This window comes from Nannobrachium achirus (genome assembly GCF_963921795.1).
Source record: "Nannobrachium achirus genome assembly, chromosome: 23".
Lineage (NCBI taxonomy): Eukaryota > Metazoa > Chordata > Actinopteri > Myctophiformes > Myctophidae > Nannobrachium > Nannobrachium achirus.
The window spans coordinates 34,912,108-34,935,371 of record NC_137830.1 but is presented as its reverse complement, the minus strand read 5'-3'; the positions used below and the strand labels follow the sequence as shown (position 1 = coordinate 34,935,371).

At 43.2% G+C, this 23,264-nt stretch overlaps 1 protein-coding gene across 1 annotated transcript in view; it reads left to right on the top strand.

Moving 5' to 3' along the window:
* The window catches only part of pcloa (piccolo presynaptic cytomatrix protein a), a gene marked incomplete at both ends in the record, with an annotated part of 108,645 nt that overhangs the window by 12,801 nt on the left and 72,580 nt on the right, over nt 1-23,264 (top strand). The gene's annotated exons all lie outside the window — the stretch shown is intronic.

The following is a 23,264-nucleotide window of genomic DNA, read 5'->3' as shown; positions in this document are numbered from 1 at the left end:
ATTGAAATGCATTGAAATTGCATGAAATCGATTTGGCTGAAAGGAGCTGAAGGGAGCTACTAACTTGTTGGCGCCGTGTTCCCAACTACTGTACCTTGCATCGGATGTTTATTTTATGGCGCTGTTGTGTGCAAGCCTCGTCCGTCACATCACCCAAGTAAATCCTGGCTATACAGTATATCGTCACACCGTGTTGCGTGCCAAAAGTGGCCGATCTACAAGCTCACAGCACCTCGCATCCGCGACGCGTTGTGAGCTTGCAGATCGGCCACCTTCCAGACGCAGAAACTTGCAGGATGAGACATCGATTCGGGGCGGACAAAAAGCTATCAGTCAAGTCTCGGGTTCGATGTGAAAAAGATCAGCCCGATCCCAGATCTGTGCATTGTGTGCAGGCCCGCGGGATGTCATTTACAACAGGTCTCCCAAGAATCGCATTTCATCAGTGGATGGAAACAGGCTATATTCGCTTTTTCTTTTCTTTAATCTTTGACAATTCGTTTCCTATTTTCGAATAAGCTTTATGGAAACGCAACTAGTGGCTCTCATTAGTCCAGGGTGGAGGGTATATGAACTTTTGACTCAGTAGTTCTGACAAATATTGGTCATTCTTCAACCGGTAAATTATTTCGGGAAATCATTATTTATTTAACTGAAAAGTGTCCGGGCCTTCCTGCCCTTGCCCTTAAAATGACGAAAATCCAAATCAGCCCTTTTCATTTGCACATCATTTTTGTAATTGTTTTTTTGTTTCCTAGATTATGATGATGCGAGAAGTATTCAATGTGATATTCATCCATTCATCACGACTGAGTTTACGCATTGAAAGGACCTCGAGGTGAATGGTGCATTTCTTCCAGTCATGTGCTACCAGCTGCATTTAAAGCATCTGTTCACAGCCTTGTGGTGATGGATGTCACACTATAGCAGCTAGAATATAAAGAGGTTCCCCATCGCACACACTAAAACCCTTTAAAGCAGGGGTCTTCAACAGGGGGTCCGGGACCCCTAGGGGGTCCTCAGAGTTACAACAGGGGGTCCTTCAAATCTGTGTGTGATAGAAACTTTTTTTTCTCCTTTTTTATATTAACCACTTGAACCCTAGCGTCCATATTTAGCCAAAAATAGCCTATCTACAAGCTCACAACGCCTTTTTGGCAAAGAGGTTTAGTGTTGAGGGGAAAAAGAGCAGACTAAGTACAGAGTCAAAGGTCAAGTTTATTAAGTATTGACGGTTCAAGTGGTTAAATATCTGAAAATTACAAATTGACATGAATACAAAACAAAATACACTGGTGATTGTGCTGTCAAACAATGAAACTATATGGAATCTATGACAAGGTTGTGGGGGTCCCTGCTTCATCTCTCTCTCTCAACTAAGGGGTCCTTGGCCTGAAAACGTTGAAGACCCCTGCTTTAAAGTGTTAAATTAGACTCTCTTGTCTTTCTAATGAGCAATAGATGAATAATATGAGTCACTGTGTCCACGGCAGCAACTCATTGGGGATGTGTGGCTGTTCAGTCTACTTTAATGCACAAATGGACACACATGCAATGAATGCATGCATGCACACACACACACACACACACACGCACGCATGCACCGCCTCGGTTGAGTCATCCGCCCCCTGAGCACTGTGTGCCTCACTTCTGTGTCATTCCCTGCCATAATGCTGGCTGTCGGCAAGGGTTCATTTGTTTGACGTGGGTATGTGGGTCAGTGCGAGCGTCTAAGAATTGAATAATACGTTTTATGAAAAGAGATTTGTGAGAGGGTCTGCTGGAGCGCTGCCGTGTTAGTGTTTACTTTGGATTGGTTCGGGTCTGCGCGGGACTGCCTGGCTCTGTATTGGAAAGAGTTATTTCATTTAGTGAGTTTGTCCAAGGCTAAAGTCCTCGAGTAGGCTAGTCTTGCGTCTCTGCCAAAACAACCAGTGACATTTAAATTCGTTCTAGAGGCTAGAACAATTTGGAGATAAAAAAAATAGAATAATAACCGCATTGCGGAACCAATGTCTTTCGGCCTAAAGACTTTAGGCCTAAAGACTTTAGGCCGATGACAGCCCTTCATATTGGGACTGCAGGATTGGTTTGGTCATCATGTCTTTTTCAGTAGCCGCTGTTTTAGGACCTACAATGAATTCAGATGTCCCCAGATGTTTCGGCAGATCATCTGGCTATGCAAAACTACGGTTTGCGCATGCATGTGTGTTTGTGGTTGGGTGGAAGAATGGACGGACAGACGGACCACACAAATGTCTGTCTGTCTGTCTGTCCGCCCATCCGACCGTGGTCCAATTTTGCGTGGCACACAGTGTGTGAGCATTTGCGTGTTTGTGCTAACTTCAGTACGTACGTAAGAGACAGACGGAATCAGTAATCTCTGTCTCCTTAAGGGGTTTAAAATGGCAACAGGAAGCCTGCACCATTTCTTCCAAGACCTTATCCAAGACTCTGGTATTCCTGCTTAATCCTCATCAATATTAGTGGCAAGAATAGGCACTCAGGGAGACACACTCGGCTTTAGTGGTTTTTATTTTTTTAAATGTCTGTCTGTCTCTCTCTCTCTCTCTCTCTCTCTCTCTCTCTCTCTCTCTCTCTCTCTCCCTCTCCCCCTCCCTCTCCCTCTCCCTCTCTCTCTCTGATGCTACTTTTAGGTGTCCAATCTCAACATCTCAGATTTCCTGTTTTAAGTCCTTTCCTTCCTTCTTGGCTCTACTGCCATCGCGTTGTAGACCGCCCCTTCTTTTTCTAACAGCTTCTCCCTCTTTTCTCCTCTTTCTTCTCTGGACACGGTGGTAGTGCCCGATCCTCCTTTTTAGTGTTGCCATCGGTTCCGCCGTTCCCCTCACTTTAATTCAATTTGATGAGAGACAGAGTGCGTGTCTATCCTCCGCTAGTCACTCAGAGAGAAGCTCTAGCCTAGCGTCTGTAGCTCAGGCTCTGTGTCATCTTGCCCTTATCCGCCTGTAACAAGCATGCTGCCCAGACTAGCCTGCCTTACATAATGTGGGAGATGTTTGGTTCAACTATCTCAGGGGTCTTCAACAGGCCAAGGACCCCTTAGCTGAGAGAGAGAGATGAAGCAGGGACCCCCACATCCTTTTCATGGATTCCATATAGTTTCTTTGTTTGACAGCACAATCATCAGTGTATTTTGGATTCATGTCAATGTGTGTTTTCAGATATTTAACCACTTGAACTGTCAATACTTAAAGGAGTGGCGACACCGGCCGAAAATTAACATTATGATACATAGGTCACGTGGTGTTTCTTCAAACAGTCTGAAAAGGAGGCGGGGCCGTATCAGTTAGTAGTGAATGTATACTTCGTCCGTCGTGCGGTGCCGCGCAATGTATACTTCGTCCGTTGTGCGGTGCCGCGCACAACCTTGTTGTTAGCGTGTAGCGTGGCTAGCGCTGCACCGCACGGCTATTTGCGAGAGCTAACACACACACGCGCGAAAGCACACACACACACACACACACACACACAGGCTACACACACACACACACAGAGTGTATGAGCCGCGGACCTCCTCTGCGGAGGAGGAGGAGGAGGAGGAGGAGGAGATCGCTGGTCCCTCGTTCTACGGTTGCTCCGGTGTCCCGGGTGCTCCAGTCAGGTTAGGGCAAGAGACAGCAGGGTATGGCCGACAAAACCGTCGCATAGACGGGGAAAAGCGTGTTGACCCTCGTACACCTTTTTTGACACCTTTTTTGAAGAAGACATGTACTTTTTTATCGGTCTAACCATTGATTTTATAGCGAATGCTATATCATTTTTACCCCTAGAACTGATAGTTTTAAAGTTGGTTTAGAAAGTTGGAAAGACACCTCGGACAGCTTTTTTTGGGGCAGTTTCAAAAGATAATGATATGGATAATTGACTCCGCCCCTCCCCCCATATTAGCCCAATCAAATTAATTTATTTCGGTTACTGTACAGAAAGTACTACTTTCAGTACAGTAACTACAATACATTAATTTGATTGGGTCATTTAACATGGGGGTACATGACATCATTAAAAAAATTGGCTAATTTGATAGCCATAATTAGCTGTTTTGGCCGTGTCACGCCCCTTTAATAAACTTGACCTTTCACTCTGTACTTAGTCTGCTCTTTTACCCCTCTACACCAAAGCTCTTTGCCAAAAATAGCCGATCTACAAGCTTGTAGATCTGCTATTTTTGGCTAAAGTTCTCAGAATATGGACGCTAGGGTTCAATGTGGTTAATATAAAAAAGGAGAAAAAAAGTTTCTATCACTCAAAGATTTGGAGGACCCCCTGTAGTAACTCTGGTCCCGGACCCCCTGTTGAAGACCCCTGGTCTAGCTTGAACCAAAGTAACTAAGAAGAGAGGGTTCAAATATACAGCACAGCTTTATTCCACCCACCAAACCACAGAATTGCCAACTGCATCCCACAGGTTTGAACCCTTCTTCGACATTTAACGGAGTAGGCGACAACCTGGCAATCACCATTTCATACAGTGAGTGGGCAATGATCTAAAGCAGTGGACCCGGTCGATTCTGTCCGCTCGAAAAGTGTTGTACTGTTACAATACAAAACTATATGTTTTAATATCACCACTATGAAACTATTTCTCAAGCACAATTATCATCTCAATGCAATTTAAAACAAAGCCTATTTTCATGGGTCTCCAAGACAGGATAATTTGAAATGAGTCCATCCATTTCCCTAATGAATGTACATCTTTGGGTATGTGATGTGAGTAAAAACCAAAGAAAGCATTACTATCGTATTCTATGACAAGACATCAAGATAGAGAGTATAACAGATCAAGATTCTGGAAAATTGCGCTCTTTCGAACGACCATCATTTCGACCAGAGGGTTAGCGACTCACCCCACGGAGGTGAGGGTTAGAGTTGGGTGTCGAAAAGATGACATGTATTTATAGCGACACGCTCCCGAAGATTCACCTCTTTAGTCTCCACCCCACCCCCTGGCACGCCTTGGTCCTACTATACTGATTGGTTATGCAATGCTTTTGCTTTTGTACTGCATTTGTCAGGGGGCATCAACCCCTGGGCTTGTGATGGGCATTTTCCTCAAAATATATTTTTGCCACGGACATACAAAAGGAGTGGTCAATAATATTACTATGATATGAATAAAATACTAAATGTATACTAGTCAAGTAGACATGATGGAGAACACGTGTGTTTTTAAAGAGGGAAAGTGGTTAGTCCTCATCCCAGTAAGTAGGAAAGCTGAGAGAGAAGGCGTAGATGGAGCAATTTATAACCCATTTTCAAAAATTGCTTTAAAAGTCAAGTGTATTATTTCCATGGCCATCTCTGAACTTTTGTCTAATTTCTTACCTTCTTCACTTTCTATTTTTTCCTAAGTGATGGCTTTAAACTTTTCAAAGCACTAAAGACAATTAGAGAAGAATTGTCATATTGACGTCATCTACCGGTCATTATTCATTTGCGTAAAAAACCCGGTTCTTTATTGTGTTAATGTCAAAGGGCATTTGAGAAACGTAGCTCTTAAACTCTTAAGTTAAAATTAAATCATTCATTGGCTTGGAAGATATTTTTTGGTATGTTTCTTTGCCATGACATTTCTGGGTGTACTGGCACCAGTGGCCAGTGGTTCTCAAATGTTTTTCAAAATAGTAAAACAAAGGCAAAGAAGTTTATAGCAATAAGGGGTAAGGCATGGATGAAGATATACTGTAGCTGAGAATTTCAACAAAATACATTGTTGTCTACATGACAAGTAAGAGACACTGGTGTCTACATATGGACAAGAAAGAGACAGAGGAGAAAGTGGTAGGCCTACAGTCAGCTGGGGCATTAAGGCGACAGTGGCCTTAGGGCATGCCATTTCTTTGAGGGGCACAAGGCCAAACTGAGGGGCAACGACGGCCATGGCCTTCATGGCCTCCCTGAAATTCCTGCCCTGGTCACAATCACAGCTTGTGTGATGAGAGAGCAGGGTGAGAGAGTTATATAATTCCAGTACAAGGGTGCACAACTGAGAGCTATACTTAAAGAGTAGAACGACATGTGGCCGAGAGTTATATTTCTTAGTACAACGGTGCATGACCGATTTATTTTTTTATTTTTTTTGTTGTTGTAATAATTAGAATATAATTTTTTTACATTCGAATGTACATTTTTGTACAATATTCGAGGAATATTCGATATTTGAATATTAATTTGGCACGCATGCGTGCCTGCATGTGTAAGCACAGATATAAAAAGCTAGCTACCTCCTCCGCCGCTGCAGTTCATTGGCGCGACTGGTAAAACAGGACTGGCGGAAGTGCGGAACTGTGGAACATTGTGGATTCGTGGAAGGCACTCTGCTGCCCCCTGCAGTGGGAAAGAGGGAGTCCCGCCAGTCCAGCGCCAGTCCCGCATCTGATTGGCCTACCGAGCGTCCCAATCTGTCACGCCCAAGGAAGCGTCCTTCAGAATTCAGGAAGCTTGCCAGTCCTCTTTGACCAAAGCCCCCTGTCGGAGGAGGCGTCTACCTTTATATGTCTATGTGTGTAAGCCTCAGGGACGTGCTGGGCCCTTGATTCAGCCCGGGAAAAAGAGTTGGAGAGGCCCTCATTGCGCGCTATAGAGAGAGATCTCTCTCTATAGCGCTGCTGCTACTCAAAGATTTGCCATTTCAGATCATGACAAGTGACAAGCCAGTGGGCCAATTACATGAGTTATATTTCGTCGTTGTCGGATGGAAACCTTGTATGTCCAAAACCGTGTGTTTTGTATTTATCAATAAAAAAATGAATTAAATTACAAGCACTACAAAGCACACAACGCCTCGCGGTGCGAGGCGTTGTGTGCTTGTAGATCGGCTGTTTTCACTACTTTTGTGCGACAGCCTTGTATGATGAAGCAGGGCTTTGCTTTGCGAAAAAATTAACACATTTGAAACTTGGAGATACAAGGTTTCTGAGATTTACTTTGTTGGCCGCCCAGCCCCCAAAATGGAACGAAGGCCGACATTTTATTTTACATTTTTTCCTAATGGCCGCCCTGGACCGGCCGTTCGGGAGTTGTCCCGCTTTTCCCAATGGCCAGCATGTCCCTGGTAAGCCTCATCCTAGCTGTCCATGTCCTGCCATGTGTCTTAGAGGTGACACACGCTAAGGTCTTTCATGTGCTCTGTGCTCCTTCATTGTTATTCTGTGCTCGTGTCCACACTTCCCTCTCACACCATCAACCATCTTCTTCCACGATATGATGATCCCACACCAGGCACGTGCACACATAGACATCAAAGGGGGGCTTGAGCCCCTGCCCTTTTATCCGTCTGTAAAAAGTGCCTTCTCCAGACCACGAATGCAGTTTTTACTATGGTGAAAGAAATGCAAATGCCCCTCTTTCCATGCCATACCTGAAGGCAGCATTCAAGTGAGTTGCCTTGTCCGAACTCTCCTGAACTTAAATGCAGCATGTTATGTTGAAAGAATAGCCCTCCCTGTGTAGAAATCCATGCCGTTACGCCACATCTTCAGTATTGACTTGATTCTGCTTAGTTCAGTGTGGTATCGAGCACCGAAAATAGCCGACCTCCATGCTGGAGGTCTGCTATTTTCGATATTTTCACCAAAAGGCCCCTTTCGAAATTTCAGCCCCTGCCTCTCTAACATTCTCTGCACGTCCCTGTCCACACACACACACACACACACACACACACACACACACACTCTCACACACGTACATGCATCACGGCGGCATGGCGGTAGCATGACTGTAACACAGCCAGACATGACCGAGCAGCGGCGTCACCTCAACACCCTGTTCATGGTGACATCATCCACCTCTTCCTCGACGTACTGTAGAGACAACCCCGTATTGTTGTGCGTCATGTTGTGTCCCAGTCTATAACATGTGTGTGTGTGTGTTTGTGTTTTGCTTGCTCCACACTGTCCAGTGATGTCCCGTCTCTCTCTCTCTTTCTCTCTCTTTGGCGCCGCCCTCATGCCCTGGAGCATCAACTAAATGAAATATACCAAAATAGACCCAGCCACAAAAGAACCGCGAATGACGTGAAGAACACAAACAACTGCAGGGCTAGCTGCGCTCTCTCTCTCTCTCTCTCTCTCTCTCTCTCTCTCTCTCTCTCTCTCTCTCTCTCTCTCTCTCTCTCTTTCTTCTTCCCACTCTTTCACACTCTCTCTTTCTCTCTGATCTTTTGTGTTCCCTCTTTCATATTTGTTCCATTGAAAGGGCATTTCTGATGCCTGCTGCCCCAAGCTAGCTGCAGTCAGCCCCGCACACGGCCAGAAGGCTTTCAAGAGGTGGTACTTTTAGAAATTAAAAAGGCTACAGTCCACAAGTTTTATGTCTCCTCTGATGTAGAAAAGTAATTGCAATGAAACTATGTCCAAACTATAAATAGCCTAAAGCTGGCAGTGCATCTAGTGTCCATTCCCAACCCAAACGCCATTCCGGTGCCATAACTTCATTGACATTGACCGGTAGCCGACGTGTCCTATCCAACCAACACCACGGTCTAAATGTCTCAATGAAAGAGTAGGGAGACCACCTCCAACCACTGCAGATGTAACTAGTTGTATTGTCATACTGTATAGTTTTGTTCATTAAAATTAACCTGGCGCTCCTGTTTTGGCCATGTCATGAGGCGAACATTTTCAAAAAACAATTGTAAAAGTGTTCTAAAATCGCTGTTTTGTGTGTGTGTGTGTGTGTGTGTGTGTGTGTGTGTGTGTGTGTGTGTGTGTGTGTGTGTGTGTGTGTGTGTGTGTGTGTGTGTGTGTGTGTGTGTGTGTGTGTGTGTGTGTGTGTGTGTGTGTGTGTGATAACTCCTCCTTTTTTGTTTAGAAACAGGAACTCGGATTGGCTCCTCCTCTTTCTTAGTCCACTTCTAGCGTGGCATTAGCCAGACTGATAACATGGATTCACTCACACCTTTCCTCCGTGTGAGTGAATCCATGTTATCAGCGTGGCTAATGCCACGCTAGTCCACTTCCACTTTATTCCTACTAACAACAACACTATATGTTGAGAGTAGTGGTGCTGCTGTTAGCAGAATCTGCCTTGTGTGTGTGTGTGTGTGTGTGTGTGTGTGTGTGTGTGTGTGTGTGTGTGTGTGTGTGTGTGTGTGTGTGTGTGTGTGTGTGTGTGTGTGTGTGTGTGTGTGTGTGTGTGTGTGTTGTTTTGTAGTTTTGACCACACAATGGTCTGGGCTTTAATTAACACCAGAGGCCCTCTGGTACCTACTTCATCACATATCACATCATTTGGGGGCAGGAGCAGAGAGGGTTACTGGAGTCAGAACTACAGATCAATCAGAATGTTTGACACAGAGACCAACTGCTAGATGACAGTTTCTGCAACACTTACAGTATTCAAAAAGAACGTGAACGTTACTATAAAAAGGGCGAAGCGAGCGCAAACCTCTAAATGACTATGATTGAACCAAACACTAAACTGTTCCCATACATGCCATGTGTTAGTGTGTTTATGCTTTGAACATCGCCTGCTCCACTCTTGCTGGAGCATAAGATCCAATTATCCCCCATCTCATTTACCAGGGCTCGGGGCCTTAGCGAGAGGCATATTTTAGCCGTCCAGTGCTTGGTTTGCCAAGAACACAAAGGACAGGAGCCAGGAAATCATTTTGTGCCAACACTCTGGATCCTGGTGAGACAGAGAAGCAGGCAGAAAACCCACACACACGCACACGCGCATGCATGTTGGCACAGGTACACACACACACACACACACACACACACACACACACCCACACAGGCTTGCAGGGGTCCTGTTCTGTGCAAGCTGTTTACATCTCAAATGCACAGTTCCAACACTCACTCCTGATACAGATCTTCTAACACAGGTTTTCAGAATAAATGCCATTAATGAACCAGGGAATGCTTGCTGAAGTGACACTCATGAGATAAGATGGATGATGTATGTAGGCGTGCAGCTATCGATGATCTATCGATTACGTTTTTGATTCTTCGAATAGTCAAGAAGAGTGTGTGTGTATGTATATATATATATATATAAATTGAGAACAGGAGCGCTCGTCGTGCGGCGCGGAACAAGCGGTCGCTTTGATCCACAACAACAACAACGACAACGTAGCGTCGGCAGGAATGATAGCGCCTCACCCCACGGAGGTTAGGGTTAGGGTTAGGCATAGTTTTACAGAGGTTAAGGTTAGGGTTAGAGTTAGGCATAGTAAGCTAATGGCTAAACACAGCCGAGCTGGGCTAGTAGATAAACAACGAGAGGTGTCGCAGACGAGTGACGTCAGCGACTGCACAAGTGAATGGCTGTTGTCGCCATCTCATGGTGAATACGCAGAATTACACAGGTGCGCTGATAAGAGACTATCAAGGTGAATTGATCCAGGTGGTGTTAGGGGTGGTGTGTGGTGAACGACAAAAGGAGCGCTCTTACCCCAATCTCACTGAGTTACCCAAACTGACTGTAACATATATATATATGTCACGGTTTTAAAGAGAAACAGGACATTCGAGACGCGGAGCACTCGTGGTGCGGCACGGGGCGGAGCAAGCGGTCGCCAATACAACGTACTCCAGGCGGTGCGCCGCTCTATTGTCCACGACACTGCGAGCGGCTACCGAAGCCCCCCTGTATCCACGAAGCCCAAACGAGTTACGAGGCCCCCCTGGGTCCACGAAGCCCCAAGCGGCGCGAAGGCCAGCGGACCTGGGCCGCGCGGCCGGCGGAGCGCCGCGCGAGTTACGAAGCCGTGGTGAATGCAATCGTTATATTTATGCCCAGGCCGTAAGGCCTGGGCAAGCGCACGTTAAACGCCCTGTCCAAGTGACTACAATGGAGCTAATGGCTAGGCTAGGCTAGGCTAGGCTAGGCTAGGCTAGGCTAGGCTAGGCTAGGCTAGGCTAGTAAATAAAGAGTAAACACTTCCGGTCTGCGGCGAGTTCAAAGCGTGACGTAACTCTCTTATCCAGTGGCTGACGTCGCCATCTGGTGGTGATTAGTGTGTGGTGAACTACAAAACGAGCGCTCTTACAATGAACGTCCTGGGTTACCCAAATATCCTGTAACATATATATATATATATATATATATATATATATATATATATATATATAATTTTAATATCTATATATTATTTTAATATTTGTATAATGAAGCATTCAAATACATTTTTATAATCGACTGAGCCTGATTTACCAGCTGGTCTGATTAACCACTTGTTTCCAGGGTCCTACATTTCCAAGGACCAATTGTGGTACACGCTCGCCCACTAATGCTAATACCGTTTAGCTTCAGCACTAGTGAGTCAGATATCTGAATGAGTCATGCCAGCAACACCTGATGGCAGAATTTACCATCATCAAAGCAAAAAACTATAAAAGGAAAAAATCACAACATCACATCACACATTATTATTTGGGCAGGGGAGCCAGTGTGGCGGGAGCAGCTTTTAATAAATCGTGTCTATATTTAAAATGTTCCTCGTTCAGGATGTGCGTTGGGAGATGCCTCATTAATTTCATCGTTGCCGGTGTTTAAAAACCCTGATTAAATTCAGCACATGGGCTACTTTTACTCCCCTGCATCCTCTACTCCTCTTTCTGTAGTACCCATTTAGGCCTAGAATTATTGAATGCTTTAACCAGTGAAAAATAGCAGATATACAAGCTCACAGCGAGCTTGTGAAAATGTGTGCAAATCTCTGAATATATGTATTTTTAAAGTGAACATTTGTAACTCAAATATTTGCTTCTGGGGGTGTCCCTGATAAAATATTTTTAGATGGTGGTCTCTCAAGAACAGACTAACTGAGCTCCAGTTAAGTGAAAAGGACCTTTTCTTTGACGATGGCTGGCCAGATTGCTGACATAGAAACATAGGTTTTTCAAAGAAATCTTAGACAGATTCAAAAAACACTTATAGAATGGGGTCAAAATTCTAATTTTCACGATTTAAAAAAAAATAGCAGATCTATCATCTACAAGCTCGCAGTGCGGCACTCGGTGCCGCGCTGTGAGTTTGTATATCTGCTATTTTTCAATAATTAAAGCATTAAATAATGATACACAATAACGTGTACCAGTTCTGAATGGCTTAAAACAAGAAAGAACAACTGTTACTTTAAACTCAGAAATGAAGCAGTTGTATCTGACCATCTTCCTCCCTATCACTTCTTTCCAATGCCATCTTACAACTGTAGACACTCACGTACACACTAGAAAGTTATGTTGGTTTCACTGATGTCACATCAGTGAAAAGTAAATGAATGCCGATTACACATCAGTGATGTGTAATCGGCATTCATTTACTTTTTTGACATGCGTGTCCTGATTAGTTAATTTATTACCCCTTTCAACCTGCCGTTCTATTTTGGGCATGTCATAGTCATTAATCTCACAATGTGAGATTCATACATTTTTATTATCTATCGAATTCAGATTCATCAGATTTGTTTATTTTTATTAAATCATTTGCTTATACAATATCTGATCTATGTTCTCCAAATACATTTCAAAGCAGTGCATTTCTTTTTTATAAAATAGTGTTCAAAACATCAGTTATCGGTCGCTTGTCTAGACACCAAGGTACTGGTGTATTTGCGCACAACAGAGGATAAACCTATGTATGCGAAAACTGATAATCTATCTATAAATGCGACAAATCTCTGTCTGTTTGTTTGTTTGTAATCCACGTATCTCGAGAACCGTTCATCCCACCGGCTTCAGATTCGGCACGCGCGTTCCCCGCCGCCGCGCGGAGTGCAGTGCAGGGCCTCGACCCGACCCGACTCGCGGTTTTCCGAAACCGGCGCAAAACGTTCGGAATCTCCTTATGCGGAGCTGATTGTTGACATCAGGCTGTTCCGGAGGAAATCGGCGCAAGCGCTGACTCATTGTGACATCACTTCATAAAAGGCTGTGACATCACGTACGCCACATGAGTCAACAAAAAATCTCTGTGAATGTGTATGTATGTATGTGAATCTCGAGAACCGTTCTTCCCACCGGCACACGCTTTCTCCAGATATAGGCATAAAATGAATCCCCGAATGCGGAGCTGATGTCTGACATCAGAGTTTTCCGCAACCGGTACTGTGTGTGCAGAGATCTCCATATATGGGCATAAGGGGACAAAGGCAAACAGATGGTCAAAACGGGTCCTATGACAACAGGTATATTGGGGTTTGCATTAAAGGGTGGGGACAAAGGCTAACAGATGGTCAAAACGGGTCCTATGACAACAGGTATATTGGGGTTTGCATTAAAGGATGGGGCATTCATGGGGTCCGCTCCAAAAAAGAAAATAAAAGAGACAAAAACAAACATAAGACAAGCGACAAAGCGTGGGACTGGGAGGATGACTTGAATGATGCAGATTTAAGCAGGCTGTGTATTCTGCTTAAAGAAGAAACAAACAAAAAGCGACAGAGATCTCATATATGGGCATAAAATGGACGCAGATAAACAGATATCTCCATATACGGGCATAAAGGGACACAGACGGACAGATACAGAGATCTCCATATATGGGCATAAAATGGACACAAATAGACAGATATCTCCATATATGGGCATATGGGCATAAAATGGACCCAGAACTATATCTGCAGTGATCTCCATATATGGACATAAAATGGACGCCGACAGACAGACAGATACAGATATCTCCATATATGGGCATAAATGGACACAGGCAAACAGATGGTCAAAACGGGTTCTATGACAACAGGTATAATGGGGTTTGCATTAAAGGGCGGGGGATTCATTCCCTATTTACATCGTTCCCGAGTTGGCCAGGTCGCCGACTAGACGCTGGGCCGCCCGAAGGGCGGCCCAGCTTCTAGTGTAACTAATTGGGCACAATTACGGTTTGACATTACACAACATAATGACAGGCGTTGAAGATGAAGATGTACAGTAATTCTTGTAAAACAGTACATTTAATCTCTGAATAATTTCACATTAAAGGGATATTCCACTTTCAAAATAACTTTTGGTCATTTTATCGTCTAATCAGGCTTTTGGGAACACCCAGGACAGTTTTTGAATTTCTTCATTCAGTATTTACTATTTAGATATTTGATATTCATTTCCCCCCATTTTCCCACTTCCAGGACCTTCCTTTACAAACCCATTATAACTTCAAACTCCATTTTAACCACTAGAAGCTAGTCTAGTCGGCAACCTGGCCAACTAGGGAACAATGTAAATAGGGAATGAATGCCCCGCCCTTTAATGCAAACCCCATTATACCTGTTGTCATAGGATCCATTTTGACCATCTGTTTGCGTGTGTCCATTTATGCCCATATATGGAGATATCTGTCTGTCTATGTCCATTTTATGCCCATATATGGAGATCTCTGTAGGACCCTTTTTGACCATCTGTTTGCCTGTGTCCATTTATGCCCATATATGGAGTTATCTGTCTCTAAGCGTCCATTTTATGCCCATATAAGGAGATCTCTGTAGGATCCGTATTGACCATCTGTTTGCCTGTGTCCATTTATGCTCATATATGAAGATATCTCTATCTGTCTGTCTGCATCCATTTTATGCCCATATATGGAGATGTCTGTATCTGTTTGTCTGTGTCCCTTTATTCCCATTTATGGAGATCTCTGTATCTGTCTGTGCCTCCGACTGTGTTGCAGACACAGTGCCAGTTCCCCTTAATGGAAACCCCAATATACCTGTTGTCATATATGGACACAGGCCATATGTTTCCCTGTGTCAATTTAAGCCCATATATGAACATCAGAACACGTCCAACTGATGACATTCAATACGTAACCATGGCATTTTCTGTTGACTCATGTGGTGTACGTGATGTCAGAGCCTTTTATGAAGTGATGACACAATGAGTCAGCGCTTGCGCCGATTTCCTCCGGAACAGCCTGATGTCAACAATCAGCTCTGCATAAGGAGATTCCGAACGTTTCGCGCCGGTTCGGGAAAACCGCGCGTCGGGTCGGGTCGAGGCCCGGCACTGCACTCCGTGCCGCGGCGGGGAACGCGCGTGCTGAATCTGAAGCCGGTGGGACGAACGGTTCTCGAGATAGGCCCGGCACTGCACTCCGCGCCGCGGCGGGGAACGCGCGTGCCGAATCTGAAGCCGGTGGGACGAACGGTTCTCGATTTGATTTGTCGCATCTATAGATGGATGATAGATTCAATGAAAACACCTGTCCTTTTTTCTGGTGACTCCTGACACACTCCGAATACGTGAGCAGGCCGTGTTCTTTTGATAACTTTTTTCATTTCTTTTTTATAATCTTTTATTGTATTTAATAATTTTCATTTCCCCAAACAATTTATAGAAATCAATGAAAAATGTTATCGAAAAAATACGGCCTGCTCACGTATTCGGAGGGTGTCAGGAGTCACCAGAAAAAAGGAAAGTTGTTTACTTTGAATCTATCATGGTTAAAATGGAGTTTGAAGTTATAATGGGTTTGTATAAGAAGGTCCTGGAAGTGGGAAAATATCTAAATACTGAATGAAGAAATTCAAAAACTGACCTGGGTGTTCCCAAAAGCCTGATTAGACGATAAAATGACCAAAAGTTATTTTGAAAGTGGAATATCCCTTTAAGCCTGATTCATACCTTGCAGTTTGCGTGCCGATAGCACACCTGCAAGCTCATGACATGTTGTCGCTGATACAACAGAGCATAGGAATACAACAGGTTTTCATGAATAGCAGTGGTGGAAAAAGTACTGCATTTTTTTTACTTGAGTAAAAGTATCAATACTGCAATGTAGAAGTACTCTGTTACAAGTAAAAGTCCAGAATTCAAAATGTACTTGAGTAAAAGTATGAAAGTATTGGCATAAAAATGTACCAAAAGTAAAAGTACAACATGTTTGAAAATAGCAGATCTACAAGATCACAACGTGACGCGTTGTGAGCTTGTAGATCGCATATTTTCAAATAGCCAAGGGATAAAATAAGGCCAAAGTGGTTAATGTATGTTTTTTTTATATTATAAATTATATCTGCAAAGTAACTAGTAACTAAAGTTTTCAAATAAATGTAGTGGAGTATAAGTACAACATTTGGATCCGAGATGTAGTGGAGTAGAAGTAAAAGTAATGGAAATTGGAAGTACTCAATTAAAGTACCAGTACCTCAAAATTGTACTTAATTACAGTACTTAAGTAAATGTACTTATTTACTTTACACCACTGATGAATAGAAAACTGAATTCCCCAGCTGTGTGTCTTTAGTTTAAGGGGTGAAAGTGGTAACTTTCAAATAAGCATTTGTCACACAGGCAGACGGTGTTAAAGTGTTGGCTCTCTGACAGTATAATATGGGTTGTGAATCTGATAAAGTGACGCTGCTGTTTAAACATGCTGTCTCCCTCCTAATGCCCCAATACATAGGAACTGTCACCTGTCTGGTACCTCCTTCAGTCTCTTTCTCTCTCTGTTTCTGTTTCTGTGTCTTCCTCTCTCTCTCTCTCTCTCTCTCTCTCTCTCTCTCTCTCTCTCTCTCTCTCTCTCCTCTCTTCCTCTGTCTCAGTCTCAGTCCAAACAGGGGGGAGACACTAAACCACAAGGGAACAACGTATCTTGTTACTCACTTTACTTACCAAGGAGAAGCGACACATTCAGGGCTCTTATCTGTTGCGTGTCAGAAATGCATTCACAAGGTGACTTTATTTTAAACGATATGCTCATGTAAATGGAATATTAATATATTTAGTATTTACTTTTAACCACTATCAACCTGGCATCCCTATTTTAGCCATGCCATTTTCAGAAAGGAATCTGAAATTCAAGTGGTGATGTCATTGCTTCTCTAAGGGTATGCTAACGTAACATTAATTGTTACCAGTGTTGGAACCTATTGTATTGAAGTAAAATGTGGAGGCACATTTACGTTAGTTGAGTAATTTTAATCAGCTCGCAGCAGTGCTCCTTGAACAGACCCTGCAACTTGGCTCATTTGGGCCACACAGCCAGAGCCTTTTCTGGTGGTTCTGGTCAACCGCCTCTCAGACCGCCTCGACCCCGGGCACTGCACTCCCTCGGGTCGTCTGTGACGTGTGCGTCGAATTTGAAGTCGGTGGGTCGAGCGGTTCTCGAGATACGTGGATTACAGACCTACATACGTATACGGAACATACGTACAGTAGTACGCATAGAGATTCGGTGCATTTATTGTAAGATAAGCTTATTTTGATGCCAATATTTATACTTTTATTCAAGTAAACATTTGAATACAGGACTTTTACTTGTTGCAAGAGTGTTTCTACATGGTGGTGCTTTTACTTAAAGGATTACTTCACCACTTTTCAACCTATCTTCTTATAATAGGTCCTCACAAATGTTCATAATAAAATTGCAAAAAAAATAAAATCTGCTCGGTCCAAGTCTCTTAGGAGAGCTGTGCGAAGTTCAGAAATCCATAGTCTTGTGACACGTTCGATGGACAATCCAAGCTAATAAAAAATTCAGTATTTCTATTCCTGAAAAGTTGCAATGTTAAAGTGTAAGCTTTTGTTCTTTTTTGATAATAAAAATCACAAATATCTTTTCAAAAATATTGTTTTTTAAAAATATCTGTCAAATGATGATGTCACAAGACTATAGCCTGGTTCAGACCCTGAATCGCTAGCCACACCCCTTTAAAATTTTGTTTTGGCGATTCAGGGAGTCTGGTGTTGCTCTCACTGGAGAGGTTTTCCTCGCTTGGAAATCCGTATGGCGAATCAGTGTTGTGAATCAGCGTCTTGTGATCAGCGTGGGTGGGGTTTAACAAGAACTTGTGTGCAATTCGCCGCCGCCGGACGGGACCGCACACATCGTGTTGCGGTAAAATGCTGTAAAATGCGATCGTATTGATCTCGCTATGAAACATCAGTAGCAGACATGTTATGTTGTGTTTGATTACTACAGGCTAGCCACTAGCCAGCCACACATAACAACAATACGTCATCTGCTTTGCTACTGTTGTGTTGGTCAGTCGGTGAACCAATCGCGGAAGACTGCCTCTTTGGCAACGCCCATCCCAGAAACTGCTGCAGAGGGAAGCGATTTCAGACTGAATAATGGAGTGAAACGAAATGTCAATTCAGGCTGAGTGTCAGGCTAACAAGACTATGGATTTCTGAACCTCCCACATAAGAGACTTGGATTTTTTTGCAATTTTATTATGAACATTAGTGAGGACCTTTTATATGAAGATAGGTTCTATGAAAAGTGGCAAAGTCCTCCTTTAAGTAAAAACGTTGGAGCACTCCTTCACCTTAAGTTGAAATCAGTAGCAATAATAACGCTTGAATCCCATAAAAAGGGGACTCGCATGGCAGCAGAGATGTGAACGATTCAAAAAGCAGCTGGGCATTTATTAGAACAAAGAACATTTTTGGCTTGCAAGGCCGCTGATGCTGCGCTATTTCACTCGCTATCTGGCTCACCATAATTAAGTTGGCCACGCGGCGTGCCTTATCAAAGAGAAAAGGGCACAGCCTTCTAAACTTTCATTTTGACAAGAGCTCCGTCACTGAGATGTGCTTTGACTGCTGTTTCCATGGAGACTGTTGCAGGGGGAAACATTTCTCATTCAGGAAGAGCCTTGTTATTGACATGTTGCTGCTGTCGCAGGGCAGAAACCTTGTATCTCCATAGTTCAACTTTTTACGTTTTCATTATTCTTTCCTAAATTAATTCCATACTTTGTCGTTAAAGTGATCCCTGACTAATACGACAAATATGCCTTAATACATTATAATTGTCCTCTATAACTACAATGTAAAATTAAAAACACCTTCAATATTTTATTTCTTCAAGAAATAGCTAATCTTTCACTCAACAGGAGAAATGCCTGTCGCAAGTTGATATTGAGTTGATGCTCATATTAACCATATGAAGTATTAAGTTTGTTTTTATTTTCACGTGCATGCCATAAATTCCATAGGGATAGATCACACATGACATTTATGACATCATCAACTTGCGACGTGCATTTCCCCTGTTGAGTGAAAGATTAGCTATTTCTAGAAGAAATAAAATAATTAAGGTGTTTTTAATTTTACATTGTGGTTATAGAGGACAATTATAATGTATTAAGGCATATTTGTCGTATTAGTCAGGGATCACTTTAAAGAGTGTCGCACAACAGTAGCAATGAAAAAAAAAATGCCGTTCTTGTGTAGATCGGCACGTTTGCTATTTTACAAGTTAAAGCAGCACTACAATATGTAACTTTCCTCTAATTCTACCCTGAATTTCTACCCGGTTTTACCATTGAGCTAATGGAGCCGGCCTGCTTGCTCAGGGGATAAATTGAATCCTGACCATCAGGTGAAAATTCATGTCGGATCCTCTGTCTAGGTGAGACATGACCTTTGATTAGATCTCAATAGACGAGCAGGGAGAAACAATACAACCCCCAACTATACTCAAGTCTATTCTTATTTTTGAGCGGTGGTAAACCGCTCCATAGAGTGGCTGTGCGTGTGTCTGTAGCCACCTTTCCTCAGCGTTTTGCCATAGCAATGTGTTTTCCTCAGCGTTTTGCCATAGCAATATGTGTGTGTGTAGCTATATTACATCACCAATTACATCCTAGACCTGTCTGTAGCCACATTTCCTCAGCGTTTTGCCATAGCAATGTGTTTTCCTCAGCGTTTTGCCATAGCAATGTGTTTTCCTCAGCGTTTTGCCATAGCAATATTACATCACCAATTACATCCTAGACCTATATCCTAGTCTTTTTCCTCAGCGTTTTGCCATAGCAATGTGTGTGTGTGTGTAGCCTGTATTACATCACCAATTACCAATTGAAGACGTTATGCAAGCACGACCACCGCTCACTTCACATTGGGTGTGATTCTTTACTTTACTGGACTATTTCCAATCTTCAGTACTTTTACTTCTACTCCACCACATCTCAGAGGCAAATATTATACTTTTACTCCTCTACAGTTAATTGAAAACGTTATTTATAGTAGGGGGGATTAGGTTAAGATGCGTGTGACGCATTGTGAGCTTTGTAGAGGATCTGCTATTTTCAAGAGATCTTTATACATTTGAAAACTTGTTTAATTGCCAATCTACTGTATGAGCTCAAGAAATTTAAAGTTAACGTGTCTATGGTTCTGTATGTAACGAATGACAAGTTTTACCAAAAGAGCTATAGAGTTCTCAAATTCTCCCCAAACCCGACCCTACCCAACCTGTGCGACGGTGCGTGCATTGTAATTAGTCCATCCTGTTTTTATCTATTACCTTTTTAAGTCTTATTGATCGATTCACAGCGTTGGAGATAATGTTAAGATAGGTGTTCGGAGGCCATGTCAGATCGGATGGTCATCAAGTACTTCCTGCTTCCTTCCTGATGTTCTTGTCCTCCCCTCACCCCCCCCCCCCCCTCCCCTTACCTCCTCAACTCTCCTTTGTCTCATTTTCAGTCACTCAACCTCCCTCTCCTCCTCATCCTTTCTTCAACCTTTTTCTTCCACCTTCTTTCCTATAGCAAAGTACGATGAGATCTCGTTTGTATCCCATTTATCTCTCTCTCCCTGTTTCTTTCTTGTCCTCTTTATCTTGTCTATATTATAGTTATCAATGTGTGTGTGTGTGTGTGTGTGTGTGTGTGTGTGTGTGTGTGTCAATAATCATAGGATTATAGTGATAGTTCAACCACTTTATACCCGGCGTCCCTATTTTGGGGAGGTCAAGCGGGGGTCCTTGGCATGGAAAAGTTTTGGTCACTATTACTCCATAACACACACACACACACACTCTCTCTCTTCCTCCCTGTGCTATCTCTCTTCTCCTCTCTCTCTCTCTCTCTCTCTCTCTCTCTCTCTCTCTCTCTCTCTCTCTCTCTCTCTCTCATCCTTCAGTCAATCCCCATCTATATTTAGTTTGGTAAAACCCTCATAGGATTCCTTCAAAGTGCTGGCCTTCACAACACTTGATATAGTAAGGGAAAGTTAGCCGAGTGCTGGACCAATCTGGGGAACTAAATCATTACCAATAGCTTTCTTCACAAAATGTGTTCATAAAGGTGTCTACTATCACCTCTGAACTTTTTCAATCACAACTCCCTTGAGAAACTTTGTGGGAGCCAATCAAAGTTGGGGGTATCCCGAGGGCCTGGGATTAAAGCGGGAAAAATAAATAATGGCCAATATGAGCGTATGAGGTGGGTAATTAGGGTATTTTGGGGCTGCTGAATCCATTCCAACCATCAGTTATCAGTAAAAATGACTCCTTGGCCATGAAATAGGCCTAATTGGCTAAGGCTTAGCTAATCATGTCTTTCGAGTTCACCTGTGTCCTGTTAGTCCCTATGTTTTAAACCCTGTGTTTGAGTGTTCCTTGTCAGATTGTATCATGTTATCCGGTGTGTCATCATGACCTGATCTTTCATGAATTCAATCCCTACTCCAACCTTTTTTTGTATTGCCAATATTGTATGTCTCATGGACACACAAAAGTAGGTGTGTCCTATTTTATGACTAGACTCCGTCAACATGTTTCCATGTTGATCCAAATTAGTTTTTTATATTCCTGGGTTTTATCTCAAATCTCAAGAAGGGGCTGAAAACAAATTTGAAATCATCACTACCTTTACTGAGAGATTTCCAGTGGGATCTTGTTAGCATTTTGTTACAACGCCAGTGAAACCGAATACTGTCAGCTTAGCTACCCAGTATTTGGCAGCTCGCTACAGCCACAGGTTTGCTGACCCCATTCGGAATCATTCCCATTTGCATTGCTACAACATGCTAACTAGCTTCCAGTGGACACATCTTCTCAAATAAAAACTTAAATGAAATCTAAGGTTGTTGTATTTTGTTTTCTTTCCATTTACATGTATATTTATTTATTTATTTGACAAAATATGGGTCAAAACATCAGTAATCGGTGGTATAGGACTCTCCAAAATCTGGATCAGCAACGTACCATAAAATCTGGTATCGCTCTGGCTCTAGATCAAACCCATTCAGAAGTGAAATGTTAAACTCCCCTGGGGAAGGATACCAGAGGCCAACAGGGGACAGCCCCATATCGCAGCCTGTCTCACCATATCCGGTTGCTGTCTGCGGTTTGTGATTCTGAGATATAACCCACACGGAGGTGTCATTTAGACTCCTTCATTTATCAAAATAACGTTTCAATTCATGGTGGATATTTGTCAGATGAAACAATGCGTGGCCCTAGAGGAACCTAGGCATCTAGAAGAGGGTCTGTTTGTTTGTCTGACGCTAATCTTGCAAATCTGTGGACCGATCAGCAGCAAATGTATTTTTTCACATATCGTCTCTGTTGGGTAGAAAGTTAACCTCTTTTTTAAATGCAAAAGTAGCAGATCTACAAGCTCGAAGCGTGTTTGCTTTGCAACGCGTTTTGAGCTTGTACTGTATATCTGCTACTTTTGATGCTTTTGTGTGATGCTGTAGTTTGATCAAGTAGGGCATTCATTTACGAAAAAACACGAAAACAGCAAGGAAATTATGACTTTTTGGGAAATGTGTCTCTGATCGGACTGAAGCCCCACATTTGGAGTCTTGCATGTAGGCCATAGATGACTGATCACTTAAAGTCCCAGATGCACTTTGAAGGATGCTGCCCGAGATCCTCATGATTTATTTTGGCGTGAACTTGTCAGTGTGACCATGTCCTTTTAGAAAGTTGTTGTGACATGGGCATTCGGAATACTCACTTAGAATACATGTGTCGAGCGCCCGGGTGGAGCAGTGGTGACGTAGCTTCCCACCACCATGAGGTGGTCCAGCAGTGACAACACAGATATTTGTGTGGGGAAGAATGGATTGGCATAACGACTAAATTGGGGAGATTTTTTTTTTTTAAAAGCAATAAGGGAGCACGGTAGCGCAGTCGTTAGTGCTGTCGCCTCAAAGCAAGAAGGTCCTGGGGTCGATTCCGCTCCTCTGCGTCATCAGTTCCCCGTACCCTATAGGTGGGGTTGGCAAAGGGGCCTTTCTGTGTGGGGTTTGCATGTTCTCCCTGTGTCTCCTAGGGTAGGTACCATCACAAAAAACATGCAGTAATCCTGGTCTCTAATACTGCCTCCCCCTGGCCAGCCGGGGCGCCTGATGGAAGGGAAAGGAACTGGTTGGAATAATGTGTTCCTTCCACACGCTACGTCCAACCGGGGAAACTCCCCCCTGTCAGGTGAAAAGAAGCAACTTGGACTCCTCATGCATAGAAGGAAGCATGAGGTCAGTACGTCTGTATCCCCAGGTTGGCAGAGGGAGTGTAGCGTGTGTAGGACCCAGGATTAAATTAGATAATTG